At 46.9% G+C, this 24894-nt stretch overlaps 2 long non-coding RNA genes across 3 annotated transcripts in view; both read right to left on the reverse strand.

Moving 5' to 3' along the window:
* The window catches only part of LOC310751984, a 297164-nt gene that overhangs the window by 225115 nt on the left and 47155 nt on the right, over positions 1 to 24894 (reverse strand). Inside the window, exon 1 of one of the 2 annotated variants that reach the window (XR_014542756.1) lies at positions 24041 to 24154. The exons of the other annotated variant lie outside the window; for it this stretch is intronic. This is a non-coding gene — a long non-coding RNA (uncharacterized lncRNA). Of the gene's footprint in view, positions 1 to 24040; positions 24155 to 24894 lie in introns of those variants that run through there. 2 annotated transcript variants of the gene reach the window in all.
* On the reverse strand, positions 2793 to 5307 carry LOC310751936. Its single transcript, XR_014542694.1, has 2 exons — positions 5083 to 5307; positions 2793 to 3336 (listed from the first exon to the last, which is right to left on the reverse strand). It is a non-coding gene; the product is annotated as an uncharacterized lncRNA (long non-coding RNA).

Raw genomic sequence — 24894 nt, forward strand, 5'->3', positions numbered from 1 at the left:
GTAGCTTGCCGGTTCCTCCTCCAGGTGGATCACATTTGGTCAAAACTCTCCACTATGACCTGTCCATCTTGGAAGCCCTGCTCGGCATAGTTCACAGCTTCTCTGAGTTATTCAAGCCCCTTCGCCACGGCAAACCAGTGATCCATGAAGGGGGAATGGAAGTTACATAATTCTTTAACAAAAAATGCTTTATTGATATTAAAACCAAGAAACATACAGAAGAGTTATCCATAAATGTAAAAAAGAAAAATAATAAAACTTATTACATTGCATCACGATACGTTTTTCTTCTTAAGTTTATATCAACTTCCCATCACCCCACCGTGTTTTATCTAACGCACTATATATTTCTGTTTTCTTTTGTTACATTTCGTCAAAATTGTGAAATCTCTTAATTATTCATCCTCCCACAAAAGTCATTCAAAGGCTGCCACAGACATCATATTGTTACAGTAATCCTTTAAATCTTTTTTGTATATATCCCATTTCTTAATAAACATTTGACCGGTGTGGCCTCTCGGTTTTCCTGTTAATTTTGCCGTCTCCACGTATTCCGACATTTTATTTTGCCACTCCAGCTCTGTCGGTGTTTTCTCCCCCTTCCAGTTCATAGCTATTAATACTCTTGCCACTACAGCAGCATACAAGAATATTTCTCTTACATTTTGGGGTATGTGAGCCTAAAATCCCCAGAAGGAAAGCCTAAAGTTTGTTTGTTTGTTTTACAAAGGGCACCTTAATTATTCTTTTAAGTTCATTATAGATTACATCCCAATATTCTTTTATTTTCTTGCAGGTCCACCACATATGTAGCATTGAGCCTTCCGCCTCACCACATCTTCAGCAAGAAGTTACATAACTCATTGCTGCCACAATTGCATTTGGATAGCTTTGCCCAAAATAGGCTCATTGAAATGAATGAATGTAAGTTCGGTCCATTAATTTCAACAGATCTGTTCTGTGTAAATTTCAGATGAATAGCACCCGTTTGCCCTTTTTGTGTTTTTACTTTTGCTTTTTTGTATCCCACATTGAAAGACCTTTTTTGTGGTTCAGCAGTAGAGGAATGTATGTATCAACAAATATATTAAGCGGGAGGTTAAATCTGAGAAATGAGAGTGCTCAACAACATCTCAGGGCAAGGCGACTTGGGAAATGTTGTATATACCGTGGTACCTCGGGTTACATATGCTTCAGGTTACATACGCTTCAGGTTACAGACTCCGCTAACCCAGAAATAGTGCTTCAGGTTAAGAACTTTGCTTCAGGATGAGAACAGAAATCGGGCTCCGGTGGCGCAGTGGCAGCGGGAGGCCCCATTAGCTAAAGTGGTGTTTCAGGTTAAGAACAGTTTCAGGTTAAGAACGGACCTCTGGAACGAATTAAGTTCTTAACCTGATGTACCACTGTACCAAGGATTTGGGTAGCCTGGGGAAATTGCTTTCCTGAAGATCCCTGGCTCCTGTCGGATGCTGCCATTGCAATTTTTACAGGACCAGAAAAGGAGGACTGGGGCATCCCTACCAGAGCCGTCTTACCCATAGAGGCTAGTGGCGCGGGGCGCCAGGGCACCAAGTTCTGGAGGGCGCCAGGGAAGAGGCAGAGGCTGGACGCGGTGCCTCCTGGCATCAGCTCGCTGCCCTTGCCCGCCTCTGCCATGCCTCACCAAAGCAGCGCCGCGTCCTGAGCCTCCATCTGCCGTGGCCACCACAATCCACAATCCAGTTGAGCCAGAAGGTGCCGTGTCCAGCCTCTGCCTCTTCCCCGCCAGAGGAGCCGCCCTCCAGCCATTGCCCTCCTCCTCCAGCCCTAAAAAAAGTTGACAACTCTGGGAAAGGGGGGGTGCCAGAGGGATCTTTGCACCACAGCATCGGATATGCTTAAGACGGCCCTGATCCCTATGGCAAGACAAGAGAAGTGGGGCAGTGCATAGGGCCTCGTGGAAGTTAAGTAGGCGTTGAATCCCACTATGCTACTATCCAGGGATGAGCAAATCCATCAATTTCAAATTCTCTCCATTTCTCATTTTGACAAGACTAAATTGACTTCCCCACATTCCTACCTCAGTTTGCAATTTTTAAAAGTCCTGGTGAAAATGCATCCAAATTTTTGTACCAATTTCTCCTAGTGTACACATATCTGCATGCAATTTTGCCTAATACACCCTTTTAAGCAACTTGATTTCTCTTAATGTAACTCATTTCTGTATTTTATTTTCATGGATATGTGTATTTTTATCCACGCATTCTCCTGGTATTTTTTCCGCGTACACGTCACTTGACTGGAGAGCTGCATTGCAAAATCAGAAAAGTGCAAATTTCGGTTCACACGTTGTTCCGTAAAGTTCAGTTTAGCCAAGTTCACCTTAAAAAGCAAACTGAATCTAATTCCCACCCCCATCTCTCCATCTCTAGCAGTGTGTGTGTGTGTGTGTGTGTGTGTGTGTAAGGTTGTGTTCGTCCCCAATACATTGATTTAACAAATTAGTAAGCTCCTGCCAACCTAGCAGTTCGAATGCACATCAAAGTGCAAGTAGATAAAAAGGTACTGCTCCGGCGGGAAGGTAAACGGTGTTTCCGTGCGCTGCTCTGGTTCGCCAGAAGCGGCTTAGTCATGCTGGCCACATGACCGGGAAAAACTGTCTGCGGACAAACGCTGGCTCCCTCAGCCAGTAAAGTGAGATGAGCACCACAACCCCAGAGTCGTCTGCAACTGGACTTAACTGTCAGGGGTCCTTTACCTTTACCTTTAACTTTAAGAGGGAAAGAACAGAGGAAAGAACAGTCCAACAATTTATTGGTGCTGGGAAACTAGTTGCTTTTATTGCCATTCACCTGCTCGTGAGGGTGAGGAAACCCAATGAGGGCGTTGAGCTTTTCACAACCAGCATGGCTGGGTCACGACATCTCAAGAAAGAGATTCCAGATAGGAGCTCAGTTGGTCAACGAGACCCCCTGAAATGCTGCGATGATTGCATAGGATAGGATGGAGCAAAACCCAAGCATTTTGGAGAAAGCAAAACGTCAAAGCAGAGTGCAGAAAGGACTGGCTTCGATGGCGTCAGAGCAAGCTCCGGCAGGTGATCGATGTCGAATTGCTTTCGCGGGGAGCTCCCTTCAGTTTTCCAGCGGCCGAGAAAGAACATCAACAGCAGCCCTTGGGAGGCTGTTTGGTTTTGGGGGGACACTTCACAGCTTGGGGGCAGCATGGGGCAGTTTTGGGAGGACACTTCACGGCTGGGGGGCAGCACTGGGCAGTTTTGGGTGGACATTTGGTGGGGGGAGCCTTGCAGCCTTGCTTGCACTGGGACATGTTTCCAAAAGTGGGTGGATAAACCTGCAGAGGCAGAATGAAGGAACAAAGAATAATTTAGGGGAGCAAAGAGAGGTTGACCTTATTCCCCGACTCCAGTTCCCAACAGGGGCTAACCAGACACTTCTGAGAAGCCCTGTAAGAAGGATGTGGCAGTGACCACCCTCCCCTTTTGATTTCTCTCCCATCAAAGCCACTTCCGAGCTAGAGAGGAGGTGGAGTTGCGGGCTTCACGCCCCCCCCCCACATGCACAGGGGCTGGCTTGCAGTCCCCGCCTCCATAAGGGAATCCTCAGCCGCGTCATTCCCCTTGCCAGCCAATCGGCTGGCCTGGGAGGCGTGGCTCACGCCATTTAGGGCCAGCGCGGCTGAGGAGCTTCCTCTTTCAGCGCCGCAGCTGCTCCGGTTTCCCAACCCCCACCCCCGCCCTTTAGGTTTGGCTCTCTGACCTTGCTATGGACCTCGGTTGGTCGCCGTTAAGGGGCCTGGTAGGAATTTTTTCCACTTGGCAAATTGGCTCCAGCCATTTGGTTTTCCGCCTACCTTGTAGCAAATCGCCACAGCTTCCTTGACATTGGCAGTTAGGCATTGGTAAGGGTATTGTTATGTAGATGGGGGGGGGAGGAAGTGCCATCACCTCCCCCAAAGCAAAGGGTAGTCTGGTAGAGGACTCCGGGGGCGTGGCCCTGTCCGAAGCCTATGGAGGTGTGGGCCCAAGGCACGCCCCCAAGCGGTGACCCTGGGGGAGTTCCTAGTTGATGTGCATCAGCAGGACTCCCTCTACTGGTGGTTAACCCTTGCCGGCCTTCATGCAATCAGGCTGAAGCCGGATAGTCGGTAGGAGCAATGCCTAAGCCAATACCACTCACTACCTGTAACCAATAAAGTTGTGGCCATTTTTCACCCATTAACCTAAAATATTGGTGTCATGTGTTTTTATTTCCAATGGGGGGATGCGGGAACTCACCACGCAATTGAGATTCTGAGATACACTGTCTCTGTCCCTGGAGGCTCCATTCCCAACTAGAGACCGTAGTGCAATGGGGCAGCAGCTCAGTGGTTAGAGCACTTGCTATGCATGCAGAAGGGCTGAGAATGTAGAAGGCAGTGTTGTCTACATGGACTGGCAGTGGCTCTTCAGGGTTTCAGGCAGGGGCAGTGCCAGACCTACATGGAGGGATTGAACCTGAATCCTTCTGCATGCCAAGCAGCTGTTCTGCCTACTGAGCCAAGGCACCCATCCACCCTGGCTCCTTCCCTCCACAATGGTAGACCAACCAGATGCTTCTGGGAAGCCCACAGCCAGGGCATGATGGTTGCAGAACCTGGAAACCTTCTGCATGCCAAGCAGGTGTTCCACCAAAGCTCCAACTATGGCACAGAGAGGGACATCTCTTTCAGGGCAGTGCACTCTAGGATTTCCCAAAACTTGGGAACCAACCGTGAGGTGGCACTGTGGTTACCACATCGACAAGCCATCATTTTTCCCCGGAGGAAAAATCTAGAGGAAATCCAGTAAACAGATTATTTAAATCCCACCTCCATGCAAAGAGATCAGTATGCCACCTCGCTTGAGATTCTCATGGTGTTGCTTCATGCTCCAGCCCGGGGCTGAGTTGCAGAACGCCATGGACTGCTATTTCCACATCATGCCAGTCTCTGTGGAGATCGTATCTCCAGCCCTTTTCCCAAAACCTCATAGAGGAAAACAGAGAGCTAATGTGCAGCTAATCTGCACAGCTCAGAGTGCAATGAGAAAGCAAGACTTACCCAAATTCACAAGACGGAGCAAAGAGGTGACGCCAACCCAATGGATTGAGGAGCCAGGAGCTGCCAGCCTCTCTTTTATACCCGATTCCAAACTGTCTCTTCCGGGCAGAGAAATGTGGACAGGAGAGATTGCTCAATTATCTAATTGACCCAATGAGATCTCACAAGGGCCAACTCCCCATATTCTCCATCAATGGCTCAGCTGAGGAAAACTTCCTGCTTGGTGAGGCCATCGCCCTTCCGCAAATTCCGCTCTTCTCTAGAGCGGTCAAGGAGTTTCTCCGCATCAACATCATTCTTAGGTGCTGCTGCTTCTGGGCACAGGAAGAGTCATAGCTCCATGGTAGAGCATGTGTTTGGCATGCAGACGGCCCCAGATTCAAGTCCTGGAATCTCCAGGCAGAGCTGAGGGTGAGGGAAAGGAACCCTGTCTGAAACCCTGGGAGGCCACTGCCAACCAGTGTAGACCAGTGTTTCCCAATGTGGGCGATAACGCTTCCTAGGGGTGCTGGGACGATCCTTGGGGGGGTGTAATAGCCTCGGGTGTAATTGGGGGAGGCGTTGAATTAGCCTGGAGAAGAGGAGGTTAAGGGGTGATATGATAGCCATGTTCAAATATATAAAAGGATGTCACATAGAGGAGGGAGAAAGGTTGTTTTCTGCTGCTCCAGAGAAGCGGACACGGAGCAATGGATCCAAACTACAAGAAAGAAGATTCCACCTAAACATTAGGAAGAACTTCCTGACAGTAAGAGCTGTTCGACAGTGGAATTTGCTGCCAAGGAGTGTGGTGGAGTCTCCTTCTTTGGAGGTCTTTAAGCAGAGGCTTGGCAACCATATGTCAGGAGTGCTCTGATGGTGTTTCCTGCTTGGCAGGGGGTTGGACTCAATGGCCCTTGTGGTCTCTTCCAACTCTAGGATTCTATGATTCTATGATTCTATGAATAAAAATAAGGGGGCGGTGGAAGCATAAAGATAAAAGAGAAAGGAATTTTGGGAAACCATTCGTACATGTTTCATCTCTCTTTTTGAAACAATTTTTATTTGAATTTACAAAAACAAAATTGTGTGGCAAGTCCCCCTCCCCCCATGAGAAATAAAGACACAGGACACGGTATATAAGGTTAATGGGCGGAAAATGGCCACAACTTTATTGATTGCAGGAATTTAGCGGTATTGGCTTAGGCATTGCATGAAGACCGGTGAGGGTTAACCACCAGTAGGGGGAGTCCTGCTGATGTACATCAACTAGGATCTCCCCCAGGTGTCACCGCTCGGGGGCGTGCCTTGGGCCCACACCTCCATAGGCTTCGGACAGGGCAACGCCCCCCGGAATCCTTTACCGGACTACCCTTTGCTTTGGGGAAAGGTGATGGCACTGTCCTCCCCCCCTCATTTGCATAACAATACCCCTAACAATGCCTAACCGCCAATACCGAGAAGTTATGACGATTTGCTACGAGGTAGGCGGAAAAAAAACAAATGGCAGGTGCCAATTCGCCAAGTGGAAAAAATTCCTACCAGGCCCCTTGACGGCAACCAACCGAAGTCCATAGCAAGGTCAGAGGAGAAACTAAAGGGCGGGCAGGGTGGGAAACCTGATCAGCTGGAGAGGCGAAGAGAGGGCGGACCTCGGGCGCGCTGGGCATAAATAGCCCGGGCCACGCCTCCCTGGCCAGCCGATTGGCTAGGCAGGGAGCTGACGCCCCCAGAGGATTCCCTCAATCTTGTGGGGGCTGAAAGCCAGCCCCCACGTGTGTGGGGAGGGTGTGGGCCCACAACCCCACCTCCTCGCCAGTTCGGAAGTGGCTTTATAACAATACAACCATGCACATCAACAGTTAATAGATTCTTCCAAATGTATTGACTTCCCACCTTCCCCTCCATGGTTCCTCTTATTACAGCTTTTCTACTCCATCTTTTTCAAGAGTCCATGTTTAATCAACTCCATTAACTCCACAGTAATTGCAACGTTACGAGTCTCATTGCGATGCTGCTAATGTTTTCATCTGCTTACAGTCGTCTCCAAGATAAATTATAAACTTCCCCCATTCTTTGTTGAAATTTCAGTTCCTGAGCTTTCCAGTCAGTTTTGCCATTTCGGCATAGCCTAACAATTTTATTTGCCACTCTTCTCTAGTAGGGACTTAATGTTCTTTCCATCTCTGGACTAACAGCATCCAGGCAGTTGTGGTTGCATACATTAGAAGTCTTTTCTGCTCCCTTGGCACAACAGCACCTCCAATTCCTAGTGGAAAAAAGCCTCTGGCTGTTGTTTTTTAATCAAAGTTAATTTAAACATTATTTCAATTCATTATATATCGTTTCCCAGAATGCTTTTATTACCTTACAAGACCACCACATATGATAAAAGGTGCCTTTGTACATGTTTCATCTGTTGTGAAATAATATTTACCACTTAGGTTGGGTGTGTTGAGGGACAGTGACAATTTCTCCCCTGGATCCGACAGTTGTGCTGGAGTCCCTTTTCGACTTTAACCAGACCCGGAAAGTGGACTGCAGTTTGCCTGCCTATTTGGCCAATGGTAGATTTCCAGGAGGGTTCTGAGTAATTTTTTTTCTGAAAAAGTAGCAGTAAGCCAAATAAGTTTGAGAAGCTCTGGTCTAAACAATACAGTGGCACCTCTGGTTACGAACAGGATCCATTCTGGAGGCCCATTTGCAACATGAACAGAACGCAACCCGCTTCTGCGTATGCGCGTGACGTCATTTTGAGCATTTGCGCATGCGCGAGTGGCGAAACCCTGAAGTAACCCTTTCCGGTACTTCCAGGTCGCTGCGGGACGCAACCTGAAAACGTTCAACCTGAAGCAAACATAACATGAGGTATGACTGTACTGCGGTTGTCGGACAATGGACTGAATATGAGGCAGGTTCCTCTGTTCCTTTTAGAAGAAGCTCTTTCTTCAGAACGATGAGGACTAGAATATTACTTTATCTTGAGGGGTAAGGTCCACGAAAGAGCACTGACTTTTCATGCAGAAAAGTCCTAGGCATGTCCTAGGCAGAAAAGTCCTTTTCATGTCCTAGGCAGCTAGACTGGGGACTGGGAGCGGCCACCAAGACCACATAACACTGGTCCTGAAAGACCTACATTGGCTCGCAGCACGTTTCTGAGCACAATTCAAAGCGTTGGTGTTGACCTTTAAAGCCCTAAACGGCCTCGGCCCAGTAGACCTGAAGGAGCGTCTCCACCCCGGACACCGGGGTCCATCTCCCAAGGGCCTTCTGGCAGTTCCCTCCCTGCGAGAAGTGAGGTTACAGGGAACCAGGCAGAGGGCCTTCTCGGTGGTGGTGCCTGCACTGTAGAACGCCCTCCCAGCAGATGTCAAGGCAATATATAACTATTTTACTTTTAAAAGACAACTGAAGGCTGCCCTGTTTAGGGAAGTTTTTAATGTCTGATGCTGTGTTGTTTTTAATATTCAGTTGGAAGCTGCCCAGAGTGGCTGGGGAAACCCAGCCAGATGGGTGGGGTATAAATACTAAATGCCATCAAATCTATACACCACTTAATTGCCCCCCAGCACCAAAAAGTAAAACATTACAAGAACTCTGTAATGAAGCAAGTGCTATAGTTGGCTCCCCCCTCCCCCCTTTTCAGCCATCTTATCCCTTAGGCAGTGAGATACGTATGCTTTAAATAAATGAACCCATGATCCTTGCTACATTCCCGATCCAGATTCCCCTCTGCCAATCTGCACTGCGACGAAGGGAAGGGGCAAATCCAATTTACACCAGTGGGAGATTTTCTTCCAACGCAAACAGTGGACCTGATCCATGAGCCCATTTGCATGCGCCAAATGTCTCCATCCACGCAGAGAGACATGCCTTCACGTTTCCAGGAACAGGAAAGAACGATCACCAGATAATGGGAGGTGAATCATCTCAGTCAAGGGTGGTTAAGTTCTTCTCACTGAGCCAACCACCAATTATGGCATGGAATTCTCTAGAGGTGCCTTATTGGGATGATTATTTGGGAAGGAAGCTATTCATTGATTGATTGATTGACTGATTGATTGATTATATTTGTCACTTGCTACGTCTAGTGTTGGACAGCCATTCTTCAGGGTTTCAGGGAAGTTTTAAAAGGTTCAGTCCTCAATTTTGATTCAAAATAGGGTCTAACTGCATCATGTAGAACTGGCCTATAATCTGTGCAGGCTTGAAAGAGGCAGTCTGCCATCTTGATTCAAGATGGCAGCCAATTGTACCCAAACCTAGACAGCAAGTTGCTCCTCTAGCTCAGGAACCATCATGTGAAATTTGGTTATGATATCTTATGAAGTGTCCACATGTCCAGTGACCAAACAAGCCACTTTCCAATATATAGATAATACGAGGGGCTGCCACTCCTTCTTGCTCCACATGTCAATCCTTTTCCCAATCCTTCACAGTTCTCTCCAAGCCCCAGAGATCAGCATGGGATAGATGATGATAGATAGATAGATAGATTAGATAGATGATAGATAGATGGATAGATAGATAGATGATAGATGATAGATGATAGATGATAGATTAGATAGATAGATGATGATAGATAGATGATAGATAGATAGATAGATAGATGATAGATAGATAGATAGATAGATGATAGATAGATAGATAGATAGATAGATAGATGATAGAGATAGATAGATAGATAGATAGATAGATAGATAGATAGATAGATAGATGATAGATAGATGATAGATAGATAGATAGATAGATGATAGATAGATAGATAGATAGATAGATGATAGATAGAGACAGACAGACAGACAGACAGACAGACAGATAGATAGATAGATAGATGATAGATAGATGATAGATAGATAGATAGATGATAGATAGATAGATGATAGATAGATAGATAGATAGATAGATAGAGAGAGAGAGATAGAGAGAGAGATAGATAGATAGATAGATAGATAGATAGATAGATAGATAGATAGATTCTGATTGGAAACGAAGCAGCATGTCTGCTCCAAAACTTTTGCAGGCAGAAACAATATTGAAAGTGGAACCACATACAATTGCCCTGATTCCCACTGTAAGCACATCTTATCACGAATGTGCAATGTCTAGGGGGCCTTGTTTTCCTTCCCATTTGTTCTCCAAGATCACTCGCATCTTTTCAAAGTTTTATATTGTGGGAGTCTTACTGCCCTAAAGCAATCCAATTGCCGCCGCCTTAGTCTGACATTGTTGATGCAACACAGTTCATGGTGCCAAATCAGGCATCTGATTAAGTTATTGCGACATGTAATTTAAATTTTTGCGGCTTTCTTTTTTTAAAAAAACAAAACACAACACAACTTTGCAGTGTTTCCTTTTAAAGTTCCTTCAGGCACTGCTTCTGCTGCAAGCAGTGGCTTGCGATTCTCACACTGCTGATTTCCCTGTGTTATGAAAACTCTTCTCATTCCAAATGATCTTTTTTTCATGGTTGGCCATGCATAAGCACAGAAAAGCTTGATCAGCAAAGCTTTAGCATTGTCTTTCTCCATCCTTCCTGCAAATTCTGCTTACACATCCTGGTCGAGCCACGAGATGCAATCTCCTCTGTGCCCTTAAACCTCGGATAAAAAGGTAAAGGGACCCCTGACCATTAGATCCAGTCGTGACCAACTCTGGGGTTGTGGCACTCATCTCGCTTTACTGGCCGAGGGAGCCGGCGTACAGCTTCCGGGTCATGTGGCCAGCAGAACTAAGCCGCTTCTGGCGAACCAGAGCAGCGCACGGAAACGCCGTTTACCTTCCCGCCAGAGCGGTACCTATTTATCTACTTGCACTTTGACGTGCTTTCAAACTGCTAGGTTGGCAGGAGCAGGGACTGAACAATGGGAGCTCACCCCGTCGCGGGGATTCGAACCGCCGGCCTTCTGATCGGCAAGCCCTAGGCTCTATGGTTTAACCCACAGTGCCACCTGTGTCCCTAAACCTCGGATAGAATTGCACAATTTTAAAGAAAATGAAAATATTGACAGAGTGCTCCTGAGCATACACTGAGTATATACCTTAAACTGGGTTTCCTGGACTTCATTTTTTTATTTTTTTAAAAGCATTCCAAAATGCATTCCCATAACCCTACAATTTCACAAGCTTTGCTCAGAGTTCTCCCTCTTGATCTGGTATTCAGTTCCCTCTGCTGGTCATAGCTGAGAAATGCTTTTATCTCATTGGTCATATGGATATTGATGCTGTCATATTTTTTTTAAAGGCTTTTAAGATAGTATTTTATCATTTTATCTTTGTAAGCTACACGGTGAATTGTGATATTTAGTGTCCCATATAATGAATGAATGAATGAATGAATGAATGATCTCCTGTGTCCTTTTAAAATGTGGGTTTTGGGGATGGGGGGGTTATTGGGTTGTTGTTTTTGTTTTGTTTTGTGGGGAGGGGGAAAATGGGGGGGAGGATGATGTATCTTTGATAAATTGTTATGTTGAAATTCCTAATTAAAAAAATAATAGAATAGTGCATGCCGCAGCGAGACTCCTCAAGGGGTCTTTGCCGCGGGATCACATTCACTCGGTGCTATACCAGCTGCACTGGCTCCCGGTGGAGTACAGGATCAGGTTTAAGGTGCTGGTTTTAACCTTTAAAGCCCTACACGGCCTAGGACCCTCGTGCCTACAGGACCGCCTCTCCTGGTATGTCCCACGGAGGACCTTACGGTCTTCAATAAAAACATCTTGGAGATCCCAGGCCACAGGGAGGTTAGGCTGGCCTCAACCAGAGCCAGGGCCTTTTCGGCTATGGCCCCAATCTGGTGGAACACTCTGTCCCAAGAGACTAGGGCCCTGCGGGACTTGACATCTTTCCGCAGGGCCTGCAGGATGGAGCTGTTCCACCAGGTCTTTGCCCAAGGCACAGTCTGACCCCATCCTTTGGTAATCCTCACAGAACTCTAGCCCAGTGGTTGTCATTAATTTGACTCGGAATTGATTTTAGAATGAATTTATTTTAGAGTGTATTTCAATTCATTGATTGTCGTTTTATGTAAACTGTGTTATTTTTACTGTTGTTATCTGCTTTGAGCCCAGCTTCAGCTGGGGAGAGCGGGATATAAATAAATAAAAAGTATTATTATTATTATTATTATTATTATTATTATTATTATTATTATTGACAGTCCTGGCCAAATACTGTATGGTATGTGCTGCCGGTGCGACTCCAGGCGTTTGGCCTCAGGAGACTGGCTGCCCAATGCATTGTGGGAGATAATTCCCTAGGGGCGGAAATAACCTCACGGCCAGCTTTTCAGTCGCCACCTCCCTGGAGAATTCCATAGGCAAGAAAGTTTGATGAGTGGAAAATCACACAAGGATGCCTGGGTGAGGAATACTGCGAGGAACATTCCCCTGGAGGTTATTCATGCTGTTTTGACTCCTTCTCACCACAAAGTATTGCTTCAGCGCCCGGGTATGATGTACACAGCAGTAACAACAGCACTGTGCAGGTGTTGATTGTTATCGACAGGCTGGGAAGAGATGAAAATATTTGGGTATCTGGGTAGAGAGGGACTGAATAGTCTGTGCCTATTTCACCCCTTGTAAGTTTATTTCTAATAAAATGCAACAAAGTATAACAGCAGATGTAAAAAAAACAGTATATCTGGAACTGAACATAGAGGAAGGTAGTGTTGTGTAGTGGTTAGAGTGTAGTGCTAGGACCTGGCAGGGGCTGATGGGAGCTGCATTCCAACAATCTGGAGGGACACAGATGTTCCCCACCACTTTATGGAACGAAAAGGAGCATCGTTGGGCACAGAAGACCCATTACCTTCTCCGAAGTTACTTAAAGTTATTCTTCCAACAAAGTAACACAACCCAGACTTTGTTGGAAGATTCGGGACAGGTAAAAGGTGTCAGGAGCTCATCCTATACTTGAGTAGGACCCTGGCAGAGAGACCTGCCCAACTGGCATGTTCTCTCCCTCCTGGTCGTTCGTTCGGGAGCTTCAAAAGCTTTCTTCAGCCCAAACATCACAGCGACCGATGCCAACAGACAACGGCACACTTAGGGATCCGCAGAGTCTTCACAGTTTGCGTAACAGACCTCAGCAACTCAGCATTTTGGCTAATCAACTTTATTTACATATAAACACACATGGAGCACTGCAACATGGCTCCCTCTCTCTCTAGCATCAGACAGCAGAGAGAAAAGGAACAAAAGACAATAGTCCCCCTTCAGATCTTGAAATATGGGTCCCCCCAACAAAATTTAAAATTCGGCTTTGTAATTCGGAATTTATGTGATGTGATTTAATTTGATTTGATTGGCCAGTTAATAAAAATTATTTAAAAAAAACAAAACAAAAGACAATAGTCCCACTTCACGGAACACAGCAACACAAACATCCTGTCTCTGTCACTTCCCACTCGGTAGAGTCAAAACATACAACGTCATGCGATAGACAATAATCCCATGACTGCAATCACGGAGCAGGAATTCTAACAAAGGGAAATATAGTAAGCCCACAACTTATGCACAATTTAACTTGCGTGCATTCAACTTTCTGCTCTCAGCAAAAAAATAAAAAATAAAATAAGACTGGGGACGGAAAGAAGGCAGGCATCTGGGGGGGGGGGGAGACTTCACACCCACCCATAGGAGCCAACTTCTAGGGGCCAAGGTCCCTTTGATTTCCCCAATAAAATATTTGAGGGGTGCTTCGTATGGTATGTGACGCTGGTCTGGGACCGTAAAAAATTTCATTTCAAAATATTTGAGGGGGGGCAGGGGCCCCAAAGTTGAAGCGCATTGCCATTCAGATCCTGTGTGTGTGTGTTATGTGATCCATTGGGTAGAGCGGGGCTTATCTGCCCTCCACCTGTAGCGTTCCCAAAACAAGGAAGGATTGGACTATGATTAATAGAATACACATGAGGCTTGACCAGCAAGACTCTGGGAGGAGGCGCCAGTAATAAAAATCCCTCTCCACCCCTTGGCCCAGGTCGTTTTATTCACAAAAGAACTTTTTACACAGTGTTCGTAAGAACCAATCAGATTTCCTCTGAGCATTTCAAAAAACCCCATGTGGGACAAAGTCAGGTCAGAAGAAATTATTTCAGCTACAAAGAAACTATTTCCTACTTGAGCATGCATGTGTAGTTCAGAGTAAATAAAATAGGAATAAAAGGAGGGATGCATTCAGCAAAACCGCAGAGGTCATAAACAGGAGTAAACAGGAGAAGAATGATGGCAGTATTTGCCATCTCCTTGTGAACTCTCTTCCTGGCCCTTAAGATCTATCTAAAGATTAACAAACCCTACATCAAAGTTACAAGGGACGCGGGTGGCCCTGTGGGTTAAACCACAGAGCCTAGGGCTTGCTGATCAGAAGGTCGGCAGTTTGAATCCCTGCGACGGGGTGAGCTCCCATTGCTCGGTCCCTGCTCCTGCCAACCTAGCAGTTCGAAAGCACGTCAAAGTGCAAGTAGATAAATAGGTACCGCTCCGGTGGGAAGGTAAACGGCATTTCCGTGCGCTGCTCTGGTTCGCCAGAAGCGGCTTAGTCATGCTGGCTACATGACCCAGAAGCTGTGCGCCGGCTCCCTCGGCCTATAGAGCGAGATGAGCGCTGCAACCCCGGAGTCGGCCACGACTGGACCTAATGGTCAGGGGTCCCTTTACCTTTACATCAAAGCTACCTTCTATCTTTATGTACTGAGGGTGCCTGCTGAACAACTGGCCTGTGTGTTTAGAACGCGTATACGTGCCTGTCAGGCATAGAGAAAGCAAATGACAGAGGTGCAGAGACTTGTGGGATTTGATCAGAAATCATTGTCAATGAATCAAACCCAGTCGACGCAATGCTTTCATCGCGGACACAATGGCTTGCTCCGCATTTCATAATTCCTCATAGCAACCCCACCTGACCCCCACACTCTGGATATCTGCACCCCTACATCTCACCATTTTTTATTCAAGTTGCCCCCCCCACACACACACCATTGCACCCAATGTTATTTTGACTATACGCGATTTTGGCTTTAGGCGTGATCTCTTCGACATAACTCCTGTGTGAGTTGCGAGCGTCCCTTCACACAGCTCATAATCGAACCGTGGAACTCCCTGCCACAGGAGGCAATGACTACCACCAACTCGGATGGCTTTGAAAGAGGATTGGACAAATTAACAGAGGGCAAAGCTATCAAGGGCCACTAGTTGACCACCACTATTTTCTGCTGGCAATGTTTCTGAAGACCAGGTGCTGCAGGTGAAAGTGCTCTTGCGCTCCTGCTTTCTGGTTTCCCACAGGCATCTGGTTGGCCACTGTGAGAACAGGATGCTGGGCTAGATGAGCCACTGATTCAGCAGGCTCTTATAATCATCATCATCATCATTTATTACTTATCCCTTATTCCTCTTCTTATACCCAACTCTACCTCTCTTTTAAATTAGAACCAGGGAAGGCGGTGAAGGTCCTGTGTGTCTGGAGGCAGTGGGAGGATGGATGGTGGCTAACAGATTGAGGTTGAATCCTGACAAGACAGAAGTACTGTTTTGGGGGGACAGGAAGCAGGCGGGTGTGGGGGATTGCCTGGTCCTGAATGGGGTAACTGTGCCCCTGAAGGACCAGGTGTGCAGCCTGGGAGTCATTTTGGACTCACAGCTGTCCATGGAGGCGCAGGTCAATTCTGTGTCCAGGGCAGCTATTTATAAGCTCCATCTGGTACGCAGGATGAGACCCCACCTGCCCGCGGACTGTCTCGCCAGAGTGGTGCATGCTCTGGTTATCTCCCGCTTGGACTACTGCAATGCGCTCTACGTGGGGCTACCTTTGAAGGTGACCCGGAAACTGCAACTAATCCAGCATGCGGCAGCTAGACTGGTGACTGGGAGTGACCGCCAAGACCACATAACTTGAAAGACCTACACTGGCTCTCAGTACGTTTCCGAGCACAATTCAAAGTGCTGGTGCTGACCTTGAAAGCCCTAAACAGCCCTGGTCCAGTATACCTGAAGGAGTGTCTCCACAGCCATCATTCAGCCTGGTCACTGAGGTCCAGCGTTGAGAGCCTTCTGGCGGTTCCATCGTTGCAAGAAGCGAGGTTATAGGAAACCAGGCAGAGGACCTTCTCGGTGGTGGCACCCACCCTGTGGAACACCCTCCCACCAGATGTCAAAGAAATAAAGAATTATCAGACTTTTAGAAGACAACTGAAGGCAGCCCTGTTTAGGGAAGCTTTTAATATTTGATGAATCATTGTATTATAATATTCTGCTGGAATATGCCCAGAGTGGCTGGGGAAACCCAGCCAGATGGGCGGGATATAAATATTATTATTATTCTTGTTGTTGTTGTTGTTATCCTACGTTTACCAACCTCACTTCCTCTTAAACAAGCAAATAATCTTTTGAAGGCAGAGAAGGCGCCCTCTGTTTTGTTTTCCCCACTGCCCATCCGAGTTCAGAAAAGATCTCTTGGTGCCAAGTTATTTGTTCAGGATCTACTCATCTTCCTTTCGGCGTAATTGCACCCTGGCAGGCACAGATTGCATTAGGGGAAGGAAAAAAATTAAAATAGATCTCTGCTTAGGAACACAGGGTCATGGGACACCTCTAAGCCAAAAGCCTCGCCTAGGAATCCCGTCCCTATCATTAGTCAGGAATTTAAAAGCCATTATTAGATGCAGGTCTATCTCCACAACATCGTCAGGAGGCTATTTTTGGTTCCCTGTCCAGATGCTGATTCACAGCGGATGTTTAAATGGACCAATGGATCTGCCTTGCTCTGTAATTTAAATTGTTTCTGGGTTTAATGAGCACCTGCGACCAGCAGATAGTGTTCACACCTTAGGAGGAGGGAATGTTCTGATCTCTGGTCATCAAAGGGCTGCGGTGATGTAAGAAGACTTAGCCCATTGCTGTCATTTCAAAGGGAATCATTCAAATGCCGCTAACAAGGATGTGTTGGGAGAGAACTCTGTAAAAAAAATATATATGCTTTTTTTGGTGTGTGTGTTTTAACAAAGATATTTTATTTTTTTACCAACCACCAAAACACAAACAGTGAAACCCCCCAGGCGACTGATACATTGGGTATACAATATTCAATAATATGTTGTTGTTGTTGTTTAGTCGTTTAGTCATGTCCGCCTCTTCGTGACCCCCTGGACGCGCCTCTTCGTGACCCCCACGCCAGGCACTCCTGTCTTCCACTGCCTCCCGCAGTTTGATCAAACTCATGCTGGTAGCTTTGAGAAAACTGTCCAACCATCTCTTCCTCTGTTGTCCCCTTCTCCTTGTGCCCTCCATCTTTCCCAACATCAGGGTCTTTTCCAGGGAGTCTTCTCTTGTCCTGAGGTGGCCAAAGTATTGGAGCCTCAGCTTCAGGATCTGTCCTTCCAGTGAGCACTCAGGGCTGATTTCCTTCAGAATGGAGAGGTTGGATCTTCTTGCAGTCCATGGGACTCTCAAGAGTCTCCTCCAGCACCAGAATTCAAAAGCATCCATTCTTCGGCAATCAGCCTTCTTTATGGTCCAGCTCTCACTTCCATACATCACTACTGGGAAAACCATAGCTTCTACTATACAGACCTTTGTTGGCAAGGTGATATCTCTGCTTTTTAAGATGCTGTCTAGGTTTGTCATTGCTTTTCTCCCAAGAAGCAGGCGTCTTTTAATTTCGTGGCTGCTGTCACCATCTGCAGTGATCATGGAGCCCAAGAAAGTAAAATCTCTCACTGCCTCCATTTCTTCCCCTTCTATTTGCCAGGAGGTGATGGGACCAGTGGCCATGACCTTAGTTTTTTTGATGTTGAGCTTCAGACCATATTTTGCGCTTCTCTCTGCGCTCCTCTCTCTACTGGTCACTGCTGTGGACGCACAACATCGCTGTCTTTCTCCAGGCACTGCGGCCGCCTGCAAGGGATTCCCCACACGGCAAGGCTGGTGTTGCCAGCCTTTGTGTCACGTATGCAGACATCCACCAGGGCCAGGGCCTTCTCAGTGGTGACTCCGAGCTGGTGGAATGCTCTGTCCCATGAGCCCAGGGCCCTGCAATCAAACTGGCCAGGTGCCTTTCTGATACAAAAGTAGCTTTGAAATAAGAGGGAGGGATTAGCTTTGGTCGTTGAGCAGATGTAAGACTAGCGCTTCATCTTCCGCAAAGCCACTTCTGCCCTGCAGATGAGGTGGGGTTGCGGGCTTCATGCTCCCAGCCCCCGCGCGATTGGGGAAATCCCCGGCAGCGTCACCCCCTGGCCAGCCAATCGGCTGGCTCTGGGGGCATGTCCTGCCCTATTTAACGGAGGCATAGCCAGGGATCTCCCTCTTTTCCTGCCTATCAGCTGTTCCTGTTCATTTTAAAAGCAGCTCATAGATCAAAACCATAAGAGGAGGGAAACATAAGGGTCAGACTGAGTCCAAACCAAAGGCCAGGCAGAACAGCTCTGTATTGCAGGCCCTGCAGAAAGATGTCAAGTCCCACAGAGCCCTGGTCTCTTGTGACAGAGCATTCCACCAAGTCGGGGCCAGTACTGAAAAGGCCCTGGCCCTAGTTGAGACCAATCTAACCACCTTGCGAACTGGGACCTCCAAAATGCTGTCATTTGTGGACCTTAAGGTCCTCTGCGGAGCACACCAGGAGAAGCGGTCCCATAGGTACATGGGTCCTTTAAGGTCAAAACCAGCACCTTAAACCTGACCCTGTACTCCACCGGGAGCCAGTGCAATTGGTAAAGCACTGGATGAATATGCTCCCATGGCAGGGACCCCGTAAGGAGCCTCGCCGCCAAATTCTGCACCCGCTAGAGTTTCTGGGTCAGCTTCAAGGGCAGCCCTGCATAGAGCGAGTTACAATAATCAAGCCTGGAAGTGACCGTTGCATGGATCACTGTGGCCAGATCAGGGCGAGAAAGGTAAGGGACCAACTGCTTAATACGGCGGAGATGGGAAAATGCCACCTTTGCTGTGGCTGCAACCTGCGCCTCCATGGAAAGGGAGGCGTCGAAGGTTACACCCAAACTCTTGACAGAAGGCGCTGGCACTAACTGAGCCCCCGCAAGAGATGGGATTTGTCAGGGAACTGCAGGCAGCGAGGGAGGAAAGAATTAGAGGATACAGGGAACGATCTCCACTGCTCAGTACTGAGTCCTCCTCAGAAGACAGAGAAGAGGATAGTGAGTCTGGGGAGGAAGGGGTGCTTCAGAGAGAGGGGGATCCACATCACAGGGGAAAATGGAAGGGGCTGAGCCGTTGGCTCTGTTGGTCTCGAGGGAAAGGGAAAAGAGTCTCTTGGGGGGAGAGGGGAAAGAGTCATGAGAGATGGGTCGCTTTGTTTATTCTGCATGTAATCTTGTCAGAAGGAAATAAAGAAAGGAATTTATGGCTGGCTGCCCGGAGTGTTTCTCTGCTAAGTGCAGCAACGCATGCAGCTGGCAGGCTGACAGAATTGCTCAAAACGCAAGCCTGCTAGACCTTCGTCTTGGTCTTGGATGTTCGCATGGCATTCTCCCAGACCCTTGGCAGAGTGAAAGCGCAGGGCAGAATGGCAGAGGGGTTGTTGAGCGGAGCGTGGTGGCACACAGCCCCTAGTACAAAAGAAGCCTTAAAATGCTTGGCGGATCAAGGAAGTTTAAGCAGCTTCAGAGGCCTGTCTGCACAAAATGCACAAACCTGGCTCACCAAGATAGTGATAGAACTTCCATGTTCGAGGGCAGTCTACCTCTAAAACTATGTGACATGGGACCCAAAGGTTTTATGCTTTTGCTGGCCATTGTTGGGAAAAAAGAATACTGGACTAGATGAGTCTGATCCTGAAAGGTTGCTCTCTCATTTTCTTATGACACTGTTTCTACCATATATATATATTTTTAAGGAGCTATTTTTTAATTTAAAAAAACCCACATCTTTTATTTATTTTTATTTCCAACTCAGCTGGCTTGTCCTGCCCAGCAATCTAAATTTCCACCTGCCACTTCAGATTTACCAAAGTCATTTCCCTGCCAGCAAACTGATTTGATTTACTGCTGTTTTTCCTCCGACAGCACCTGGCTAAACAAGACTTGCCAAATAGAAGTCAGGGTGCTCCAGCAATGCTCAAACCACCAATTATGTAACATTTCCTTCTGTTTTGTTTTAAATTCATATCCTGCTATAACCAATAGGGGGGCTGGTCCACTTGAGTGAATGGGGTGGCACGGGTGGCGCTGTGGTCTAAACCACTGAGCCTCTTGGGCTTGCCAATCAGAAGGTTGGTGGTTCGAATCCCCGCAACGGGGTGAGCTCCCGTTGCTCGGTCCCTGCTCCTGCCAACCTAGCAGTCTGAAAGCACATCAAAGTGCAAGTAGATAAATAGGTACCGCTGTGGCGGGAAGGTAAATGGCGTTTCCATGCACTCTGATTTCCGTCACGGTGTTCTGTTGCGCCAGAAGCGGTTTGGTCCTTGAAATATACTCAGAGTCGCAAAGTGATTTCATGCTCTTTATTCAGCTCATAGTGGTGAGGAGGAATGAATGAAAGTCCCCTCAAGGTATCTGCTTTATATACATTATTTACACAATGGGCTGCACATGACTGGCTAATTCCGGAATTCTACTGTAAGTCAATCCGGTTGTGGATTCACTTCTATCTGGAGCATGATTGGGTGGTTCCTGCCAACCAATCATACTGCTGCATTGTTCTAGGACCAATCAGACTGCTGCATTCTGAATCCTATTGTTCTAGGACCAATCAGACTGCTGCCTTTTGGATCCTATTGTTCTAGGACCAATCAGACTGCTGCAGTTTGGATCCTATTCAACTCAGTACATAACAGTCCTGCTAGCCACATGACCCAGAAAGCTGTCTGTGGCAGAGCTGTCAACGTTTCTCGTTTTTTTAAGGGAAATTCCCCTATTCCGGATAGGATTCCTCGCAAGAAAAGGGAAAAGTTGACAGGTATGGTCTGTGGACAAATGCCAGCTCCCTCAGCCTGAAAGTGAGATGAGCGCCGCAACCCCATAGTCGCCTTTGACTGGACTTAACCGTCCAGCAGTCCTTTACCTCTTTACCTTTGCCTTTTGCCCCAACATCCTCCCTCTGTCTTCAGCCAACTCCCTTCCTGCTTACCTTCCTTCTTAAAAACCGGTCCAGTCCTGTCTGCCATCTTCCTCCTCCTCCTTATCCTCCGGGTTGCCCCTTGTCAAACGCAGCTCCGCCTATCACTGGTTCTGTTTCCACCAGGGCCAGATTAAGAACTCTAGAAGCCCTAAGCACTCAAAGGATTTTGGTACCCCCACATATATCTAATATAATAAACAAAAGTAAACCATAAAATATTTTTTTATTTTTCAAAATGAAACAAAACCTACAGTGAGATGAAAAGTAATGTTGATTTCTGTATACTTCCATACCTTGCAATGTAGACATGCATAATGACAAATAGGTGGGGTTTCAAAAGGGGCAAAAAAACCGAGGCAACAGAAGAATGACAGACCCTCCAAGTGTCCCTATTTTCCAGAGACAGTCCCGGATTTACAGAAGCCGGTTTCTGATTTTTCACGCTCTTCCCTAGGATGTCCTTATTTTCATCAGAGAAATGTTGGAGGGCATGGAGTTATGCGACCCCTGACCCAAGGCAAAATCTGAAGGTAGCCCTGTATAAGGAGGTTTTTTATATAAAAAAAAGTTTGGTGTTTTATTGTGCTTTTATATATGTTGGAAGCCGCTCAGAGTGGCTGGGGTAACCTGGTCAGGTGGGCAGCATATAAATAATAAAGTTGTTGTTGTTGTTGTTAAATAGGACGTCACTATTTTCATTGGGGAAATATTGGAGGTTATGTAACCGTTATATATTAAATGCATGCTGCTTGGCAAATCACCATGTAATCGGTTCCAGGGCTGGCCAGAGACATTTTGGCACCTGAGGTGAACCACAAAATGATCTTCTTCTTCACTGGCAATCTCTCGTAGCCGAGTAAGATTGTCTTCCATGAACACAGTCTTAACAGTGGGTCCGTAAGTGACTGTGGAGGCCAATTCTGGATCCACACGTCCTTCCACAGTGGGGACATTGGTTTCTGGGCAAGAGTTGATCATGGTGAGGGTTTGCCAAACATACTTTCCTCTTAGCACATTTCTCCCTTGCATCCTGAGTTTGAGTGTCTTCAAAGCCCAGGACACCTTTGGTAAAGGCTGTTCTCCAACTGGAGTGCTCACAGGCCAGTGTTTCCCAATTGTCTATGTTTATATTACATTTTTTCATATTTGCCTTCAGAGAGTCTTTAAACCTCTTTTGTTGACTGCCAGAATTACACTTTCCATTTTTATGTTCGGAATAGAGTCGTTGCTTTGGAAGACGATCATCCGCACAACATGACCAGTCCAACGAAGTTGATGTTGAAGAATCATTGCTTCGACAATGGCAATCTTTGCTTCTTCCAGGACACTGGCATTAGTTCACCTGCCTTCCCAAGTGATCTGTAAAAAAATTTGGAGACACCGCTGATGGAATCTTTCGAGGAGTTGGAGATGGCATTTATAAGTGGTCCATGTTTCACAAGCATACAGTAAAGTTGGTAGTACGATAGCTTTGTAAACAAGCATTTTGGTTTCCCTGCAAATGTTCCTGTCCTCAAACACTCTGCACAAAATGATACGTCCGTCCCCACTGGGGAAAAAGGGGTGGGTGAAGATCTGCATCAAAAACAAGGGGGAGGGATGAATATCTACATTGGGATCTGCTGGCCCTGTGGATCTTGCCACCTGAGGTGGTTGCCCCTGAGATTAATAGTCTCAGGCTCTAGCAAACCAGCTATCTTGTCCCTGATCAGTTCTGAAAACCTTACCGGGCATTACTGATGGTTAATGGAAAGCTGGATTTTTTCCTTGCATAAATCAGCATGTCAGCCAATCAGTAGGAACGGCATATGGTTCATCCGCGGGGGGGGGGGGGGACCATATGGAGCAAGTGAAAAGCAAGGCATCTTTTGAGGTGATGTGGGTGAGCGTTGGTTCATTAACCATTTGCTGCAGTGTCTGTTTTCTGGCCACTGTCCCCGGGGCTTTCCTCACCTGAGCAGAGAGAGGCCTCTAGTGTCTGAGCACAGATCTGCAGGCCGACCGAGAAAGCCACTTTCACACCATGAAATCACTTTAAACCACTGTGATATCACTTTATACAGCAATGGCTTCCCCCAAAGAATTCTGGGAGCTGTAGTTTGTTGAGGGTTCGGAGCGTAATTAGGAGACCCCCTTATTCTTCTCCCAGAGCTACAAATGAAAGAGCAATTTAACAATCATTCTGTCTTCACAGGGAACTCTGAGAATTATAGCTCTGTGAGGGGGAAAGGGGGATCTCCTAATGGGAGGGGTGTCTCCTAATTCAGTTTCCCAGGATTCTCTGGGAGAAGCCATGACTTTTTAAAGTGATGAGATCCTCTTCTTCTTCTTCTTGGGTGATCTCTCGTAGCCAAGTAAGACTGTCTTCCACAAACACGGTTTTAACAAAAAAAAAAAATTTCTTTCCAGTAGCACCTTAAAGACCAACTAAGTTAGTTCTTGGTATGAGCTTTCGTGTGCATGCACACTTCGTCAGATACACACAACACGGCTACCTTTCTGTAACGGTTTTAACAGTGAGTCCGTAAGTGACTGTGGAGGCCAATTCTGGATCCACACGTCCTTCCACAGTGGGGACATTGGTTTCCAGGTGGGAGTCAATCACGGTGTGGATTTGCCAAGCATGCCTTCCTCTTAGCACGTTTCTCCCTTGCGTCCTGAGTTCGAGTGTCTTCAAAGCCCATGACACCTTTGGTAAAGGCTGTTCTCCAACTGGAGCGCTCGCAGGCCAGTGTTTCCCAGTTGTTGGTGTTTATACTACATTTTTTCATATTTGCCTTGAGAGAGTCTTTAAACCTCCAGCATTACGCTTTCCATTTTTAAGTTCAGAATGAGATACCTCATACCTCATGTTACGTTTGCTTCAGGTTGAGCATTTTCAGGATGCGTCCCGCGGCGACCCAGAAGTAACAGAAAGGGTTACTTCTGGGTTTCACTGCTCGCGCATGCACAGATGTGCAAAATGACATCATGCGCATGCGCAGAAGCAGCGAATCATGACCCACACATGCGCAGACGTGGGTTGCATTCCTTTCAGGTTGCGAACGGGCTTCCGGAACGGATCCTGTTCGCAACCAGAGGTACCACTGTACCGCTTAAATGAATAGCACAATTGGACCCTCTGTGACTGTCAGCTGACTCTAATACATTTGATGTCATGCTATGTCAGCCTTGGGGAAACCTATTCAGCTTCCCAGGGGGCATGGGTCAGTGATGGGTGGGGCCGAATGAAAAAGTTGGGTGGGGCCACAGGTGCGATTCTTGCCTTTGTGCAGCCTGCAAAATCCCAGAGAACCAAATTCATAGGGTAGTATAGACCCACTGAAATCAGTGGACCCAGGTTAGCAATGTGGATTCATTTTAATGGGTCTGAGATACAGGCATTAGGCTTTTACACACAGGGAGACCCCTCTGCCTCCTTCCATCCAGGGAAGCAAGCAGGTATCGTCACAATTCAACGACATATTCCATAGGAAGCTGCTTTCTACTGAATCAGACTATTTGTCCATCTAACCCAGTATTGTAGACACTGGCTGGCAGCAGCTCTCCAGAGTTTCAGAGAGGGAGCCTTTCTCAGCCCTGCCTGGAGATGCCAAGGATCAAACAGTTACTTCAGCACACAAAGCACTTGGAGATTTCCTAGAGGACCACGTCTGCACCCAAAAGTTGGTGGTTCCCCAAGTCGTTTACTGTTCACATCTCCTTTCAGGTAAGGGTATCGATATGGATCAAAACAGCTCCCCACATTTTATTT

The sequence above is a fragment of the Podarcis filfolensis genome, assembly GCF_964270895.1.
Source record: "Podarcis filfolensis genome assembly, chromosome: 16".
NCBI lineage: Eukaryota > Metazoa > Chordata > Lepidosauria > Squamata > Lacertidae > Podarcis > Podarcis filfolensis.